Below are 19,600 nucleotides of genomic sequence, written 5' to 3' on the forward strand. Positions count from 1 at the left end.
CCCAAAGAATATATTTCCCATCAATTATTCCTCATAAGAAGAAGAATTATTCATAAGGGTTTCCCAGATGGTGCTAGTGGTAAAGAACCTGCCTGCCAAAGCAGATTAGATATAAGAGATGTGGGTTTGACTCCTAGGTTGGGAAGATCCCCTGGAGGAGGGCATGGTAACCCACTCTAGTATTCTTACCTGGAGAATCCCATGGACAGAGGAACCTGGCAGGCTACAGTCCTTGGGTTAAACAGAGTCAGACACAACTAAAATGACACAGCATGCACACACACTTCTTCATAAGTCTGTTAACTCACAATATATCCATGTATCAAATCACCCTGTTGCACACCTTAAACTTAGCACAAAGTTATAGCCTTATCGCAATAAAGCTGGAAAATAAAATAAATCTTTTATTTTTTAAACTGTTAGAGGACAAACTTCAGCCAACCAAGAGGTATCTGAAAACACCTTGGCAAACTGACTGACAATGAATATTAATTCCTTTTATTAGTAGAAACTAAAACCAAAAATGTGAGGATTACGGTAGAATACAGGAATGATAAAAAAATATCAATATCTGGAAGTAAGAAAGGAAAACGGGAGCCAGGGTAAAAGTATACTGCTTCTCCCACCTGTAAATATCATTTTTTTTTCTTTTTTTTTTAAATTTTATTTTATTTTTAAACTTTACATAATTGTATTAGTTTTGCCAAATATCAAAATGAATCCGCCACAGATATATATGTGTTCCCCATCCTGAACCCTCCTCCCTCCTCCCTCCCCATACCATCCCTCTGGGTCGTCCCAGTGCACTAGCCCCAAGCATCCAGTATCATGCATCGAACCTGGACTGGCATCTCACTCCATACATGATATTTTACATGTTTCAATGCCATTCTCCTAAATCTTCCCACCCTCTCCCTCTCCCACAGAGTCCATAAGACTGTTCTATACATCAGTGTCTCTTTTGCTGTCTCGTACACAGGGTTATTGTTACCATCTTTCTAAATTCCATATATATGTGTTAGTATACTGTATTGGTGTTTTTCCTTCTGGCTTACTTCACTCTGTATAATTAAGGCTCCAGTTTCATCCACCTCATTAGAACTGATACAAATGTATTCTTTTTAATGGCTGAGTAATACTCCATTGTGTATATGTACCACAGCTTTCTTACCCATTCATCTGCTGATGCACATCTAGGTTGCTTCCATGTCCTGGCTATTATAAACAGTGCTGCAATGAACACTGGGGTACACGTGTCTCTTTCCCTTCTGGTTTCCTCAGTGTGTATGCCCAGCAGTGGGATTGCTGGATCATAAGGCAGTTCTATTTCCAGTTTTTTAAGGAATCTCCACACTGTTCTCCATAGTGGTTGTACTAGTTTGCATTCCCACCAACAGTGTAAGAGGGTTCCCTTTTCTCCACACCCTCTCCAGTATTTATTATTTGTAGACTTTTGGATTGCAGCCATTCTGACTGGTGTGAAATGGTACCTCATAGTGCTTTTGATTTGCATTTCTCTGATAATGAGTGATGTTGAGCATCTTTTCATGTGTTTGTTAGCCATCTATATGTCTTCTTTGGAGAAATGTCTATTTAGTTCTTTGGCCCATTTTTTGATTGGGTCATTTATTTTTCTGGAGTTGAGCTGTAGGAGTTGCTTGTATATTTTTGAGATTAGTTGTTTGTCAGTTGCTTCATTTGCTATTATTTTCTCCCATTCTGAAGGCTGTCTTTTCACCTTGCTAATAGTTTCCTTTGATGTGCAGAAGCTTTTAAGGTTAATTAGGTCCCATTTGTTTATTTTTGTTTTTATTTCCAATATTCTGGGAGGTGGGTCATAGAGGATCCTGCTGTGATGTATGTCAGAGAGTGTTTTGCCTATGTTCTCCTCTAGGAGTTTTATAGTTTCTGGTCTTACGTTTAGATCTTTAATCCATTTTGATGATTAACTGATACCACATGCATTTATTACCACTTCACATATAAATGTCCAAATGTATCTTAAAAAATACTTTTATATCTTCTTCAGTAAAATGGCTAATTAAAATAGAAGTCCATAATTGAACTTAATTACATTCAAATTCAAGTAACATTTATCAGAATTCCATCATTTAGAGATTTTCACATGTAATAGTCGCCAGATTCCTCTGAAAATTAGTAGTATTATGCCTATTATTTAAATTGGGAAATTAATATTTAGACAAGTAAGTTCACTTACTTAATAAGGATGTTAATTTTATCTGTTTGTCTTAAATATTGTTGGTTGTTTGTCTTTAAATATATGTATGTGTCCCTTTTTAAATAAAAAATTATACATTTTAATCACATCTATTGATCCTTTCCTAATTTCCTTTAATTCTTGCCAACCAGTGAAATTCTTCACCAGCTAGATAGTTAACATTTTCTTCACTTTCCTCTTTTAATGATTTTAAGCCATAGACCTTAGATTATCTTTGATCCCAAATGATTTAGCTACATGTCTTTAATACTTATGCTAATAAAATTTAAGATATCATGAAAAATCAATGATTAAAATTTTTTAGACTTAGTCAAAATTAACTACGTCTATAGCTCAAAACAAAAAATACTTAAGAAGTGGTTAAGTATAGAGCTACATTTCAAAATTATTCTAGATCTCAGTTTTGGTTTTATTTTTCTAATCAACTAAACAATGTCCTCCAAAAGTACAAGAGATGTGAAATCCTAGAAGACGAAAGAAATTAGTTTGCTTTTATATTACTAATCTTTAATTCTTGCATACAAGAGATGAAAGGGGGGCTAAGTTCTGTAAAAATTCTAGTAGGTGTCCAGTTTTATTTATTCCACTGGTTGGAGGACTATCTTGATAGAAATCATTCAATTTAACCCTGATCTTCTCAGGATATAGCTCAGCAGTATAGCTAGGATATAGCTATGTATCCTTTATAGCTAGGATATAACTAGTGGATATAGCTCAGACAGTAAAGAATGTGCCTGCAATGTGGGAGATCTGGGTTCATCCCTGAATCGAGAAGATCCCCTGGAGTGGCTACCCACTCCGGTACTTTTGCCTGGAGAATTCCATGAACAGACAGACGAGCCTGACAGGCTACACAGGCTATGGGGTCACAAAAAGTAGGACAGGACTGAGTGATTGTCACTTCCACTTTCCTCAGGGTAACCTATATCATGCTGTTATATCATTCTGTGGGCTTAATGCAGTTAAAACTTGAGTGCAATTCCAGAATATGCCAAGGAACTTTACAGAGAGGACAACTCTCCTGTTTTCAGACTAAGCTGCCAAATCAGTCATTTCATAAACCAACAAATGAAACTGAGTGACCATCACTGTTGCTATAGAGGGAATCTATTTACCAGCAAAAAATCATGTAGATAATAATGATTAAAATATTGTTTCTATGGAAAAAGCCTTGGTGTGATTCCATTTTTATTATATTAATGAAACCCCTCAAGAGAAGCTAATAAGATGACAAGATAGCTTGCCAGTTCTACCATGACTCCCTCTCATATCACTTCTCTGGGATATATTTAAAATATGGTGAACTTATCAGTAAAATGTTAGTGTTTTATTTCCCCCAAATCCTACATTAAATTAGAATTAGAAAATCATGGATATTAAATGATTTTTCTAAGCCCATGAGCAAAAATCCTTTAGTATTTATATTAAATCATATTGCCAGCAACCATGTCATAATTACCAACACTTTAGAAATAAGAGATTTCCAATGTGTATGTGTTCCAAAAGAATCATATTTATAAATGCATGTTATATTAACAACCCCCAAAAACCCAACTTAAATAGGGTTTCAGAGTATTTGAGAACCCTAAACTGACAATATTTTTATATGAGTTCTATTGCATAAATTATTTATTTATTAAATATTTATTGAGCACTCACTATGTACCAGACCATTGGAACACAATGAATTAAACAAAAATTCCTACTGTTGATCCTTGTGAGTGACTGTTCTGTATCTTGACTATGATGGTGGGCACACAAGTCTACACCCATGATACAATTACAGGGAGCTAGATACACACACACATGAATTCATGAAACATTAGTGAAATCTGAATAAAGTAGACAAATCAATGTTAGCTAAGAGTCAACACAACTAAGCATCTTCACTTTCACTTTTCACTTTCATGCATTGGAGAAGGAAATGGCAACCCACTCCAGTGTTCTTGCCTGGAGAATCCCAGGGACGGGGGAGCCTGATGGGCTGCCGTCTATTGGGTCGCACGAGTCGGACACAACTGAAGTGACTTAGCAGCAGCAGTTTGATAATCTTTTGTAAGACATTGAGGAAGTGGGATCATGGTATACAAGATCTCCTTAATTATCTTTTACTCCTGTGAATCCTTAATCATCTGAAAATAAATTTTAAAAACAAAATTTAAATAAAAAGCAATTTAAAAAAATCCTTATCTTCAGAGCTGAAATTCTAGTGTCTGTGGACACAAAAAATAACAAACATTGTAAATAAATAAATTATAAAGTAGGCAAGAGCATTATTAAGTATTATAGACAAATAGGATGGGGAAGTGGAACTAGGAGTATCCAAGATCTATTATGAAGATGTTATTTGAGCAAAGACTTAGGATGCTGGAAAGGCTGTATGAAAAGTATTCAGTGGAGGAAGCAACCTGACAAAGCCTCTAAGGTAGGAATGAGCTTGAGCATTAAAGGAGACACAAGGGCCCAGCTGGCTGGAGCTGGAGGAACAGATGGAGAGCAGTAGGTGATGAAGTCAGATTATGAAGCACCAAAACGCAGAGGACCTCAGAAGCCATTGTAAAGACGTTGGCTTTTTCTCAGAGTTGGAGTTGGGTAGTCTTTGAATAGAGTGTAAAGGATCACTCTGGCTCAGTGATAAAAAATCTGCCTGCAATGCAGGAGACCCAGGTTGGATCCCTGGGTCAGGAGGATCACCTGGAGAAGAGAATGGCAACCCATTCAAGTATTCTTGCCTGGAGAATTCCATCGACAGAGGAACCTGGTGGGCTTCAGTCCATGAAATCGCAAAGAACTGGACATGATGGAGTGGCTAACACTTCACTTCCGGGGTAGTCCCTGAGCAAAGCGTAAAGGATCACGCTGGCTCTCATGTTAAAAACAAAGTGTAGGTGAGGAAGAGTGAAGCAGAGAGACCTGTCAGGAGGCTAATGCAGGTAGGTGCCCAGAAGAGAGAAAAGAATAACTTGGATAGGAAACAATGAGAACTATGACAAAACCTAGCAATTTACCACTTCTGTACACTAACTTGCACATCAGTGCTTAAAATGACAATTACAGTTTCCACAAACTCACCATGCATTTCCAAGGGGAATTCTATATAAGCAGATTATTCCAGTGCCTATCTGCCTAATGAGAAACCAGAAAAAATCCTATTTGCAAATGTTAAGTCTTTTCTTTATGAAACACCAAAGCACTTAAAAAGAAGTCTTGCTATTTCAGATATCAGAAACCTTCTGCTATCCTCCTGAACCTATTCTGATTGTTTGGAACACAAAGTAGGCTTGTTGGCTACATCTCCTTTGCTTGCTTGCATGATTGAAGCATGCTAGGTTGGGACCACTGGCTGGTAACTCTGGCTCCCTCTACTGACTCAATCAGAGGGCCAACAAGAAACCAGGTTCATCAGTCCCATATAATTAGAAAGAAAAATTGAAAGAAGAAAATTTTTCTGTGTTATCCAAGTGTGGTGTCATCCAAGATAAAGATGTTAAGCTTTTGAAAACACAGATGCCTGCACTGTCTCTTGTTTAGAAACTGAACATTCTTATAAGTTGAATACAGTGGATACTGAGTTGATTCTGTATTATCCAGTCTATTGTTTCTCTACCTCTGTCATTCCATTCTGAGTACATTACCGGTGCTTTAGTGACTGTTTATATGGCTCAAAAACAATGTCTCTTTAAAATCATTAAAATATCTGTACTTGCTTGCTAAAATAATGAATGAAATTTTGAAACAATTCAATCTCTTCAGTATTCAAAAACAGATGTTCTTATGAAAATGTAGTTTGTCCTAAAGTTCTGCCAGCCAGGTGGGAAAGTTTTAGTACGATTAAATGTGAGTAAAGCTGAAGTAGAAGAAAAAATGCACTATGTGGTAGAATGAAAACCCAACATTCTGCTTAAAGAACTCTTGAAAGTAATAGAAAAAAAACTACATATTGGCACAGTGAAGATGGCTTCTATTTTCTTTGTAGCAACAAGGATATTAACAATGAAAGTGTTTACTAATGTGATCCTGGGTATGAAAAGAAAGTAATCTCCGCACTGTTAATTCTATTGATATGAAAACCTCCATACTTTAACATCTCTAAACCTCAGGCTTCTGTTTTCCTGTTCCCAGATATCACAGCAGGGGGAGTTGCCTCCTACATGAAAGTTTTCTTCAGTCAAAAGGTGTTTCATATGATAGAAAGTTTCTTTAGGCTTTTCTAGATGTCATATCCCTAAGAAGTGAAACTAAATGAAGATTTTTAAATTCTCCATAACTTCTTATCCCGCTCACAAATTCATCTATAGAAGGAGAGCACAGATCTGACTTGAAAGAATATACTAAGGAGAAAAAAAACACTTATGACTCAGATACAGATTCCACAAACTCAGTGTTTTTACAAGTTAACAAGTAACTTAATTATGCATCATTTGTTTATTTGCACATTAATTTTGTAAATTAGTTTAAAAAACCATCATACTGCATCACATTAAGGGTGATATAGGGGAGGCTTTTAATTTGAAGCAATGAAATATTACATCCATTGAACACATTCATTATATTGTCAATATTGACAGTAGATCTTAAAAACCTTTTTAAACATTGTGGAAATAATGCTTTATTTGAAAAAAAAAATTGTTGCAGAAAGGGCTTCCCTGGGCTTATCCAGCACCTGATATTTATAACATAATTAAGTCATTCTTTTCAACTTTTAAATAATCAAAGAGAGAAGGAAATAATTTCATTTGCTACTTTCTATTAATTGTATTTCTCCTCAGAGTAGGAAATATACCTTATTGTGTCTACATCTGAATAAATCTTTTACAGCTACGTACCTCCAACTCCGTCATTTAATTCCATTGCAAAGAAAAAACACTTTGATCTCTATAGTTGAGAATTTATTTCCTCTTCTTTTTTGCTGATCTCCAAGCAAGTTAACAGACGACAACAAACTGCTTCCAATACTTTGCCCACCACCAATTTTATTCAAACAAAACTTTAAACAAAATGAAGTCATTGCACTTCCTGTCTCCAGTCACACTTCTGTGGAGTCCTCATCACATGACATTTTTCTGTAATACCTGAAGTGAATTCAGTTTTCAGGATTAACTCCTAAGCAGTTCATTTCACTAGTGCTTTCACTAGATTAGCTCCCTCTAATCTCTTGACACTCCCTCTCTTTTACCTTATTAACGTCTTTGCTGCTCTCTCACCTTGCCATTTCCTGGAGAAGGAAATGGCAACCCACTCCAGTATTCTTGCCTGGAGAATCCCATGGACAGAGAAGTCTGGTGGGATATAGTCCATGGCATCACAAAGAGTTAGACACGACTGAGGCCACTTAGCACACAAGTACCTTGCAACATGAAGAAGGCAATGGCACCCCACTCCAGTGTTCTTGCCTGGGAAATCCGAGGGACGGGGGAGCCTGGTGGGCTGCCGTCTATGGGGTCGCACAGAGTCGGACATGACTGAAGCGACTTAGCAGCAGCAGCAGCAACCTTGCAACATATAGGTTCCCGAACTCAGAAGCCTTTGGCCACACACTCCCCCTTCTCTCTGCTTCTCATATCATTTACTCGGACATCCCCTGCTGCCTACAATATGACTTCCCAGATGTTATTTTCACACTCTGTAAATGAAACCTTTTTTTCCTTCAGTTTCCTAGTAAATCAGATTCATATGCCTTACATAAAATCTTCTATCTTCCAATTCACTACTCCATCCTCTCACTCTGCCTCTCAAATAGAAGTTCTGCTAATTCACTTCTCTCAAACATGGAGACAGGAAGTCAGGAACCCAAAGAGATGACGGTCTGAAACTGAAACAGGCAAGAGTGCAAAACTGATCAAGGGCTTACCAGGGAGACTTGCTCTCCTCCCAGGTTCCCCACACAGTCTTCTCACATTGTACCAGAACCAAAGAAAAGCATGAAATCAATAGCTGATGTGGTGAAATTATACCGACTGACATAAATATGTATTAAATAACCTGCTCTACTAATGGAGGCACAACTAACGCTGGTGGTACTAACTCTGCCATTTAATCTTAGTTCAGTTCAGTCACTCAGTCATGTCTGACTCTTTGCGACCCCATGAATCGCAGCACGCCAGGCCTCCCTGTCCATCACCAACTCCTGGAGTTCACTCAGACTCACGTCCATCGAGTTGGCGATGCCATCCAGCCATCTCATCCTCTGTCGTCCCCTTCTCCTCTTGCCCCCAATCCCCCCCAGCATCAGAGTCTTTTCCAATGAGTCAACTCTTCACATGAGGTGGCCAAAGTACTGGAGTTTCAGCTTTAGCATCAGTCCTTCCAAAGAACACCCAGGGCTAATCTCCTTTAATGGACTAGTTGGATCTCCTTGCAGTCCAAGGGACTCTCAAGAGTCTTCTCCAACACCACAGTTCAAAAGCATCGATTCTTTGGTGCTCAGCTTTCTTCACAGTCCAACTCTCACATCCATACATGATTACTGGAAAAACCATAGCCTTGACTAGATGGACCTTTGTTGGCAAAGTAATGTCTCTGCTTTTCAATATGCTATCTAGGTTGGCCATAACTTTTCTTCCAAGGAGTAAGTGTCTTTTAATTGCATGGCTGCAGTCACCATCTGCAGTGATTTTGGAGCCCCCAAAAATCAAGTCTGACACTGTTTCCCCATCTATTTCCCATGAAGTGATGGGACCAGATGCCATAATCTTCGTTTTCTGAATGTTGAGCTTTAAGCCAACTTTTTCACTCTCCTCTTTCACTTTCATCAAGAGGCTTTTTAATTCCTCTTCACTTTCTGCCATAAGCTGCTTCTTATTGTCACTTTTTGGAACTACAATATTGACCATGAAAGTACTTATTTTCTATCTTTGTCACTTACTCTGAGTATATTACAGGCACTTTAATACTGTATTAAACATATAGGTGCTGTTACAAGAGAGGTAATATTCCATCTGTCAGTACCTGCTAGGAAAGAATCGTTGTTGACTTTATACCTTCTGAATTCCCCAACACAGTATTCTGAACATAGTAGACTTATGTTGAATGATAGTGTGGTACCTATATGCCAATTCATGTGATTTTTGTTCTCTAATCCATCAGTCCATGTTTTCATGTGATTATCATTAAATCATGATTTTATATATAACCTTTTGAATCCAAAGCAACACACACACTTTTCTTGATAACTTTTAATCTTATATTCAAGGACTTCCACAATCAATTTCTTATTGATTTCTCTGATCTCCTCTCTATATCTCTATATAAATCATCAATTCCAGCAGCAAGCACAAGAAAATGGCTTTCTGCCTTTGCCAAATCCTAGGTTTTGGAATTCTAGGACTTCTTAATAAACACCAAAGCTAGCATAGACTAGATAATGTAGACAAAATACTCCCAAGTTTTTTTCACCCAACAGTGATACCAGCCAAAGTCAGCAGCAAAAGCAGCAGGTAAGGAGTGCCTGGAAATTCTCTTCTTTGCCCCATTCATATTTACTGTATTTGCATTTAATGAAATTGCCAGAAGGCAGAGATACTATTGGCAGGGCAAAAAGGAGAATGTGCAAAAAGTTTTGACAAGTTTGAACTAGACCTGGTCAAAAGTCCACTATCTCTTAAGTTACACTTACTCTTATAGTTAAAAGGATGCAAACCAGACTAGAGTTCTGCGTGTTCACTCTGTTGTTTTGTCTCTCCCTCATCACAAAGTTTAGCTGACCGCTAGACAGTTTTTTTCTAAATTTATTAGATTAATTTCTCTTTAGCTCTACTAGCTAAACAGGACGTCTTTTACCTCCCCTTATACAACAGGTTCATACTATGATAAAAATTTCCCACTCAACACGTGTATTAGCTTGAGTTCTCCATAAAAATGGAACCAATAGATATAATAGAAACAGTATTATATATATTTATATATAAACTAGCCCTAATTTATATAACATATATATAAATATATATATTATATACACACAATTTGTATTTATATAAAGAGAGAAAGAAATATATTTTAATATTATAAAGAACTGGTTCACAAAATGATTATGGATGCTGGAAAGTCTCAACATCTGCAGTTGGCAAGATGGAGACCCAGGAGAGTTGATGACATAGTTATGGTGCAAGACCAAAGGATGAGGACCAGGAGAGGCAGTGGTATAATTTCCAGAAGATAGACATCTCAGATCAAAGATGGGCAGAGAAAGCAATTTCTCCCCTCATCAGCCTCTTTGTTCCATTCAGGTTTTCAGTGAATTGAATGAAGCCCACCCACAATGGGGAGGGCAGTTTGCTTTACTTAGTAGGCCATTTCATATGTTAATAGCATCCAGAAGCACTCTCACAGACAGGCCTAGAAAAACGTCTAACCAGATATCTCTACACCCTGTGACCCAGTCAACTTGATACACAAAATTAGCCATCAGAACACATGACACGTGTTTTCATCTCTGTACATCTGCTCAAATTCACATCCACATGAAATGGTGTTCCTTATTTTTTCTACTTATTTCAGGATCATACTTCCTTCAAGGTGAAACCTATGACTTCAGAGTTTATGAAAGTTTTCTCAACCACATTCAACCCCGATCATTGTTTTTTCTGTTGAACTCTTGTAGCATTGATGTGTAGACATATAGAAAACACATGTAAAAAAGGAAAAAACTACCATACAAGAGGATGTATGCTAAACCCTGAGTATGCATATTAGCTTAAATAATTACTAAGTGCATATTCTTCATACTGAACAATCCTGAGGACTGATCAGCAGTTCCAGGGGCTCTCACACTGTCAGGACTCACACTGTTCAGGTTTCTTCTTCACCTCTCTCTGCAAGTAGGTTATGTTCCCTCAGACAGGCTTTTCTGAGAAGGAGATCTGGCTTCTAAAAGCTCCTGAAGCTTCCAAAAGCTTCCATTACTCACTTGTGTCCAAAGAGGAAACAAACTCTCACAACCCCAGTTATTGACACTTCATAGAAGGATTTTTCCTGGCTGAGTCACAGGTCTTACTCTCGACCTAGCACTGTGTTTGGGCTCAGAGACCTGCCCCCAGAATCCCTGTAGCCAAGGATTTCATTAGGAAGAGGCTCTCATTACAATTATATGGGGTAGGAAGTAGGGAGAGGGAGGAGTAATGCTATTCCCAAAAGAAGAGACAAACAATTAAAGACAATGATCACTAAATTGCAATAATTATTTAGCGTATTAATTTCAAAATGTTCTCAAGTGGTTCCTTCACCAACATTCAAAAATTATTTTTTTCTTCTCCTTTAAGCAACCACAATCCAAGTGTTTATTTGATTAAGAGCAATTCTGCCTTTGAGAACCATTATAATCTCAATTTGCATTGTTTCTCAGTGTTCCAACAATCAGTGCTGGATTTGTAATGTGAATCAAATCTTCCTATATCCATTCATAGTACAAATCCATACCTAATAGAAAATTGTCACTGAAAATAGAAATGGTGAAAATAAATTCCTTCAGGAATGAATTTTACCAATAAGTGGAAAGACAAAAATAATAAGCAGCAAAAAAGACTACAGATTATTAAAAATCAAATTACTTTGCTTTATAAAGTCATATATCCCACAGGTACTTAACATGACTTTCGTCAAAGCTTGAAGGTAGAGAACTTTGGACAAGAAAACTTCTCTCAAAGATGTACTTTTTCTGCAGAGAGGAAAAGGTGTTCATTTGATTCCAGGTAATATTACTAGCCTAGCACCACAAGCACCACAAGCTGTGCCATCAGGCATCTGTGCACATGAGGCTGAAGGAAAAAAAACAAATGTTGAACATAGCAGCCTAGTCAGATTAAAAATGGAGACACATTCTCATTTTTACCTTTCCTCTTTACCTAAGGACCTGAAATTTTGAGCTTGTAAAATATGGGTATCTTTGCAGGAGAGCAATAATGGAAGGATTCATAGAAAAACAGTGTAATTAGGTGAAATGAGCCCAAGGTTTTGAGAGATTGACTCAGACCCTCTGGTACTTCACCTGGAGAGCTGTTGTTCCTTTCATGTGAAATAAGGATGAGACTAATAATAACCAACTTACAGGATTATTATAAAATATTTTAAAAGCTTTTTAAGTTGCAAAGTGCAAAATTCTCCAAGAGTAATGCATTGAATGCATATTGATAGATAAATCTTCTCCCCATCAGACTTCAGAAATATAGGGTGCCATTTTTTCCATTAATAAGTGGTAAGGGTATTCTGAACAAATTAATACTGTTAATGAGACCCTAGGAGACTTGTTTATCATCTATTTAAAGAAATAAATTTATCATTTTTTGGAATGATAAATTAACAATTTCAAATGACTCATTCCTTTATGATAACTGGTCAAATCAGGCTCTAGCATCCTAAGTGAAAAGTTAACTGTGTTAGCAAATTCTAGTTCCTGAATATAACTGCAAGTACTAAAAGTAAATTTCAAACATATATATAGTGACATAATTATTGTGGTCATGTTTTTTAAAAGTCTGTATCTTATACATAAAGTGTTAGTTGCTCAGTCATGTCTGATTCTTCATGATCCCATGGATTGTTACCCACCAAGCTCCTCTTCCATGTAATTCTCCAGGTAAGAATACTAGAGTGGGTTGCCATTTCCTTCTCCTGAGGATCTTCCCAAGCAAAGGATCAAACCCAGCTCTCCTGTATTGCAGGCATATTCTTTCTGTCTGAGCCACCAGGAAAGCTATAAGGAAATATTTATAATAAACAATATACAGTCTAGGTTTTCCATAGAAATATGAGGAGGGTATGAATGAGGAAGAGTATGAATGAAAGAAGCTTGACCATGAGTTGATAATCATTGATGTATAGGGATTCATTCTCTGCACATTTAGATGTTTTAAAATGTCTATACATTTTAAAAATGTAATTAACATTCAAGGATCACATTTCCTCAAATTTGAAATGGCTAAGTATATATGTGTATGTATTATTTTGTGTTATATGAATGATTTTAGCAAATTTTTATAGGTACCACTCTCTCAGGAAATTGACATCATAGATAAGCTGAAATACCTGCCAATAATCTTACTGTGAATTATAAATACACACACACTCACAAACACGTATGTATTTTCTTAAAGAAAGGAGAGAGAGAATAGAAATCATTAAACAAGAAACCTTTATGACATTCCGGGCCTTAGCTCCCCCAGCATTTTGTAATTCGATGGAACACATTTACTTTGGCCTCAAGAAAGACTTCTGCTGGGGTAGCTAACGCCTTTCTCTAAGCTGGCCTTCCAAACACCACACGCTGTGTGTAAGAGGATGAGTAGAAAGGTGTATCCATACCAGTCCAGTAGACCCGCCACCCAGCCTCTCTGCCACCTGGGACGTTTCTTCTTTTAATGTTTATTTGTCTGTGCTGGATCTTAGTTGCAGCACACAGGATCTTCAATCTTTGTTGTGACATGCGGGATCTTTAGTTGCAGCAAGAGAACTCTTAGTTGTAGCGTGTGGGATCTAGTTCCCAGATCAGGGATTGAACCCAGGCCCCCTGCACTGGGAGCCTGCAGACACATTTCTTCTTACTTTCCATATTTTTTCCTCTCCTACAATCCACTTCAACATACAAAAAGATTCAGGACTGCAGCTCTGTCATGTGTGATGTTCCTACTTTTGAGACAATTTCATACAGCAAATGTGTGGAACACCCAGGGCAGTTCAGGCACTGAGCCAAATGCAGAGGTAACAATGAAACACAAGATGGACAGACGCTATCCCTACCCTCAAAGAGTGCATTCCCTCAGGAAATGTCAGTTTAAAAGTACTGAAGAAGGTGACATACAGGGAGCTATGGCAAAATCGAAGCCCTGGCCTGTGTTGGACTACCAGGATTCAGTTGGGCCCAAATTATCCCAGGACAAACCTCCTGATTTTGTACACTTAGTAAACAGTTCTAGTTGTGACATATCAAACTGAAAGTTGCACTATTTCTGATAAAGAAAACTTTCCAAATTACTCGGTGATCAAGTTTTTAATTTCATTTGGTGATTAAAATATAATGCAGTTTTTGAGTATGTAGCAGCAAGAACTGATATTGTAGAAGGTTGGTGTTTCTGGATATTGCATTCTGAGAGTCTGAGACTCTTTCCAAAGCATGCTACTTACACCTTTCAGGAAACTGTTGACTCCATCTAGCCTAGCCTTATCCTTCTAGATTGGACTCTACACCTGTGATTACATAATGCCTATATATGGTCTCTCAGAGTATTTCTTATATAATTGTGTTCATCTGAACTTTCAGAAGTTCAAGGAAGTAACACTAGAATAGGAATGGCTGAATATCAGTGATCAAAGGATGTCACAGTGACTTGGTCTCTTTTTATCTGTTACTAACAGTTCCCTCTGCCTCTGTTGTTCTCATTCTTAAGCTTGCCCTTTCTACACGAGAGGCTACTAGTTGTCCCCAGTTTGAAATCCAAAAAGAGAAGACATCTTGTCTCTCTCGGTATTCACACATCAAGTTCATGAAAGGGCCCTGACTGGAATTGTTTGACACATGTGCGTTTTCTTGACCTTGAACCAGTCTTCACTTCATGAAGTAAACATGGAGTGATGGAGTTGTTTCTTAGAGGCACACTTACCATGCAGACAAAAGTACAAGTATTTTATGAATATTTGACTGTGTCCATCTCCTCTAATGGACTACATGCTAGAATAAAGTCTGTGCCTTATTAATCTCTACATATTCAGTATTACCCCAGGAGGTATTCAATAAGTGCTGATGGAATAAACATAATGTGAAAGAATGTGAATAACCATCTAGGAAGAGAAGTGGGCAGACTGTGTTGAAATAAATTCTGAAGTACATCAGAGTATATGAGTGCAGGGGTTGCCAAGGCCAAACAATGTGTGGAGGATCAAAGCATTAAGAATAAGTAGCTCTTAACCTTTAAATCACTTTGAAAATGTCTCTAAGAGGATACATTGCCTTATTACTCAGTTGACATTAGTCACAGAGAGGCTTCATTTAAATTTGTCTGTCTTTTTAATAACAGGTAAGAATGCTCATGGGATGATTAAAACTGTACCACATACCCTTAGTTTTGTACTAACTCTGCCACTGAATTACTGAAAGTTCTAATCTGGGATGCATTAAAGACTTGGAGCCCAAGGTGCCAGCTGCAATACCAGAAGACTTGCTGACCTTGACTTAATTTTCAGGAACTTTTATGATGCAAGTGTTCAAAGACAGAAAATTCCATGCCATTTTTATTATACTCTGATATTAAGTGTTTACATAACTTAACTGTTATTTTTTCATAAATGATGAAGTAGAGCCTGGATGAATGTATCATATTATGTTGGGGGCAGTGGTGATAGTTCAAAGTGGTCCAGCAATTATAGCCAGAACCACATCAAAACAGACCAAGGAAAACAGAGTTTTAAGAAAGAATGTAATTAAATCACCAAGTACTCAGAGAGGTTGAGGAGGCTGGAACAGCACATAAGAGAATTGTCTGTTACTAGGGACCAGTGTTCTTGCCTGGAGAATCCCAGGGATGGCGGAGCCTGGTGGGCTGCCATCTATGGGGTTGCACAGAGTTGGACACGACTGAAGCGACTTAGCAGCAGCAGGGACCTTTAAGATGTCAGGGCAGTTGAGAAAGGAGCAAGTCAGAGGAGAAGAGAGAGATTATTGAAGCAAAGTAGCCTGGGGTAGCTCTTTCAAGATACCTAGTAAAAGAAGCTGCAGGACAGTGGAGAAAATGGTGTTTTGCTTATTTGTTTTCATTTGCTTCTTTAAATAAGGAAGGGTTGGTAGTGTTTGCAGGTAGAATAGAAGGAGCCAGTCAAGAGACAATCAATTATTTCAGGAGGTATTTCATGGAGGAAGATCCTGGAGAGGATGAAAAGTACACAGTTGAACAGGTTACTGTAAGTAAGGGAGAAAAGTCAAAGGCCTGAGGAATGTACTTCTTTTGCAATTATATCATTGTTATTTTAAAAAGATGCAATAGTCAGGTAATTTCAATACCCAAATAATTCAGTCAACACTAAACAATAATTTTTCACATTTACTTTCTTGTTTTTAAAAAAGGCTGAGATTACAACAGAAAAATTCAATAATAAAAATAGTTCCTCTACTTCAGTTCAGTTCAGTCACTGAGTTGTGTATGACTCTTTGTGACCCCATGAACTGCAACACGTCAGGCTCCCCTGTCCATCACCAACTCCCAGAACTTATTCAGACTCATGTCCGTTGAGTTGGTGATGCCATCCAACCATCTCATCCTCTGTCTTCCCCTTCTCCTCCTGCCTCAGTCTTTCCCAGAATCAGGGTCTTTTCCAATGAATCAGTTCTTCACATCAGGTGGCCAAAGTATTGGAGCCTCAGCTTCAGCATCAGTCCTTCCAATGAATATTTGGGACTGATTTCCTTTAGGACTGACTGGTTGGATCTCCTTATGTTCCAAGGGGACTCTCAAGAGTCTTCTCCAACACCACAGTTCAAAAGCATCAATTCTTCAGTGCTCAGCTTTCTTTATGGTCCAACTCTCAAATCTATACATGACTACTGGAAGAACCATAGCTTTGACTAGGTGGACCTTTACCGGCAAAGTAATGTCTATGCTTTAAGTTTCTCTACTTAAGATATTATAAAATAAAAAGGGGAATATAAATATACAATATACAAATATGGAAGAAATAAACATATAAAACATTGGGGAAAAGGAATAATCAGATTATTTAAAAACAGAATAATTCATAATGTTGAGTTAATATGCCAAGAAATAAATATATAATACAAAATTAAAGTACATGAATGTAAAGAATGTTCATAGATATCAGTATTTGCTAGTTATTGTGCTGTAGGGGCTAAAATACTTAAAATAACTTAGTGTCTTTCTTTAAAAGAGTGAATTCTATGCACACACACACAAAAAATGTGGAAAAGCAAAAAAAAAAAAAAAAAACTTTTTATTAATGCATAGAGCTGACTCATTGGAAAAGACCATGATGCTGGGAAAGATTGAGGGCAGGAGGAGAAGGGGGTGACTGAGGATGAGATGGTTGAATGGCATCACCGGCTCAATGGACATGAGTTTGAGCAAACTCAGAGAGATACTGAAGGACAGGGAAGCCTGGAGTGCTGCAGTCCATGGGGTTGCAAAGAGTCAGACATGACTGAGTGACTGAACTGAACTAATAAGGAAACAGCCTATATATATACCAATAAAAAAGTAGTTGATAGTAGGGGAAGTCCAGAAATTGATTAGTCATCTTGGGGAGGTACATCAGTTCTTTTAGATTAGTTGAATTTTTTCTAATTAACTTCTAATTAACTATTCAGGGCATTAATGCAAACTATCCTTTTCAATCCATAAGTTAAATCACTGAAAACAGAAGTGACAGTAGTAGTTTGATTTTAACACTTATGATGATGAAGCACAAGTAAATTTAAGACAGTTCTCTGAGAACCAGCAAAATACGAAACCATCCTAGAACAAATGATACATAACTACTCATGGCAGTTCTCTCTATTTTTATTCCTGTGTTGGGAGAGGTTTTGGTTATATAACATAATAAAAATAAATCAGACAGACATGATCATATTAAAGTGAGAGCATGAGCTAATCAGTCAAAAATGCACTATAGTTATTTTCAAACTGGCTCCACACCTGGAAGCAAACTTAGTCATCATCCTGATCTTGTCATCACTATGAGAGACTTTGAGTGACTGCTTCAGAGGGAAGCTGCAGGATTTCAAGAGACCCAAATTCAGACTGATAAATCGCTGAACACTACTGTTTGATAAAGGATTCAGCATTATTTGGATCCATTTAACTTGGGGAAACTACCTAAGATTCACTGTGATTAAATCTTACCCATTCCAAAAATGTTGCTGAATGCATTAAACAAACTCTTAGAATTAATATGGGCCCTTGTGATTACTGCCCAGGCTCTGTGTTAGGTTCCCCCTGCCTCACCAGCCTGGAGATCAAATAAGGTTACATGACAAAAAGTCTCTCCTAAAAAGTCTCTTCAGATAGTCCTCAGGATAACTCTCCACATACCCCCAAATAGATCAGCTCACATTCTTCCAGTGGGGCCACTAAGTGACACTTGGGATCCACAGGGCCATCTGGGGGACACTGGTCACCACAGCCCAGGCCCTCCATGAGATACCAAAACATCCCTGCCTTCCCTTGAGCCCTCTGTCCTCAGAGATGCACTATTCCTTCCTTGATCTCCAAGGACAGAATCTCCTTTCTGCCTCACTCTCTGTTGAGGGTGAATATATAATTTATTTTCTTAGCTTGAATAATTTTGAGAGTGAGAGGGGGCTCTATTTAATAGTTACCCCAAGACAGAATAATAAACTTGACCTAGCCTAGGCAGACTAGGACATACAGTCATCAAATGCATGGTTTCTTTCTGATCCAGGGTGCTCAGGCAGTGGGCCCGCCTCCTGCTTCTTCACCAGTCCTTGAGTTAAAACAGTTCTTTTAGTTCCTTCCTTTTCTTCACAGGCCTTGGGATTAGTCCCCAGGGCTGGCTGGGGGGTAGACCTCGCCCCAGTGGTCCTCCCCATTGTCCACCAGTCTCACGCCAGCTCCCTACACAACAGACACCCCCTCCACTTCAGAGACACCCCCTCCCCTAAGACACACCCAGATCAAGATGGCCAAATCCAAAAATAGGACACCACAGGGTGGCAAGCCCAGTCTAAGCTCAGTAAACAACAAATTATCCCAATAGGGAGAAGAAGAAAAAATAAAAGGAGAGAAAATAACCTTTTCTTTGCAAAGGCCACTTAATAAGTTTGTCTATTATATGGGCTTCCCAGGTGGCACTAGTGGTAAAGAACCCTCTTGCCAGTGCAGTGAGACAGAGACTTGGGTTCAATCCCTGGGTCAAGAAGATGCCCTGGAGGAGGGCGTGCAACCCACTTCAGTATTCTTGCCTGGAGAATCCCTTGGACAGAGAAGCCTGGTGGGCTACAGTCCATGGGGTGCAACAAGCCAGACACGACTAAAATGACTTAGCACGCACACTATGAATGTATAAAAAGAACTCGATTACTGCCCATCTCTTTATCATTGTATATTCATAATTGCATCTTCCTTGTATCTAAAAAATTTTATAATGAAGAAAAATTAGTGAAATAATGGTTATATGGCATTATTGAGCCCTGGGAGAAGTGAATTACATTAGTGGTAATAATAATGTCTTCAAAAGACAAGTTGAGATAGAAAATAACAATTTCCTACCAGAAAAACATCCATGAAATTTCTTTAATATTGATTATTTTAAATGAATATATCAACCACATTTATTAACATTTACTGACTGTGGGTAATCCATAAAAAGCTAATGATCACAGTCTAATAGTTTAGTGCGTATACTCCA

This window comes from Bos taurus, chromosome 1, assembly GCF_002263795.3.
Source record: "Bos taurus isolate L1 Dominette 01449 registration number 42190680 breed Hereford chromosome 1, ARS-UCD2.0, whole genome shotgun sequence".
Classification (NCBI taxonomy): domain Eukaryota; kingdom Metazoa; phylum Chordata; class Mammalia; order Artiodactyla; family Bovidae; genus Bos; species Bos taurus.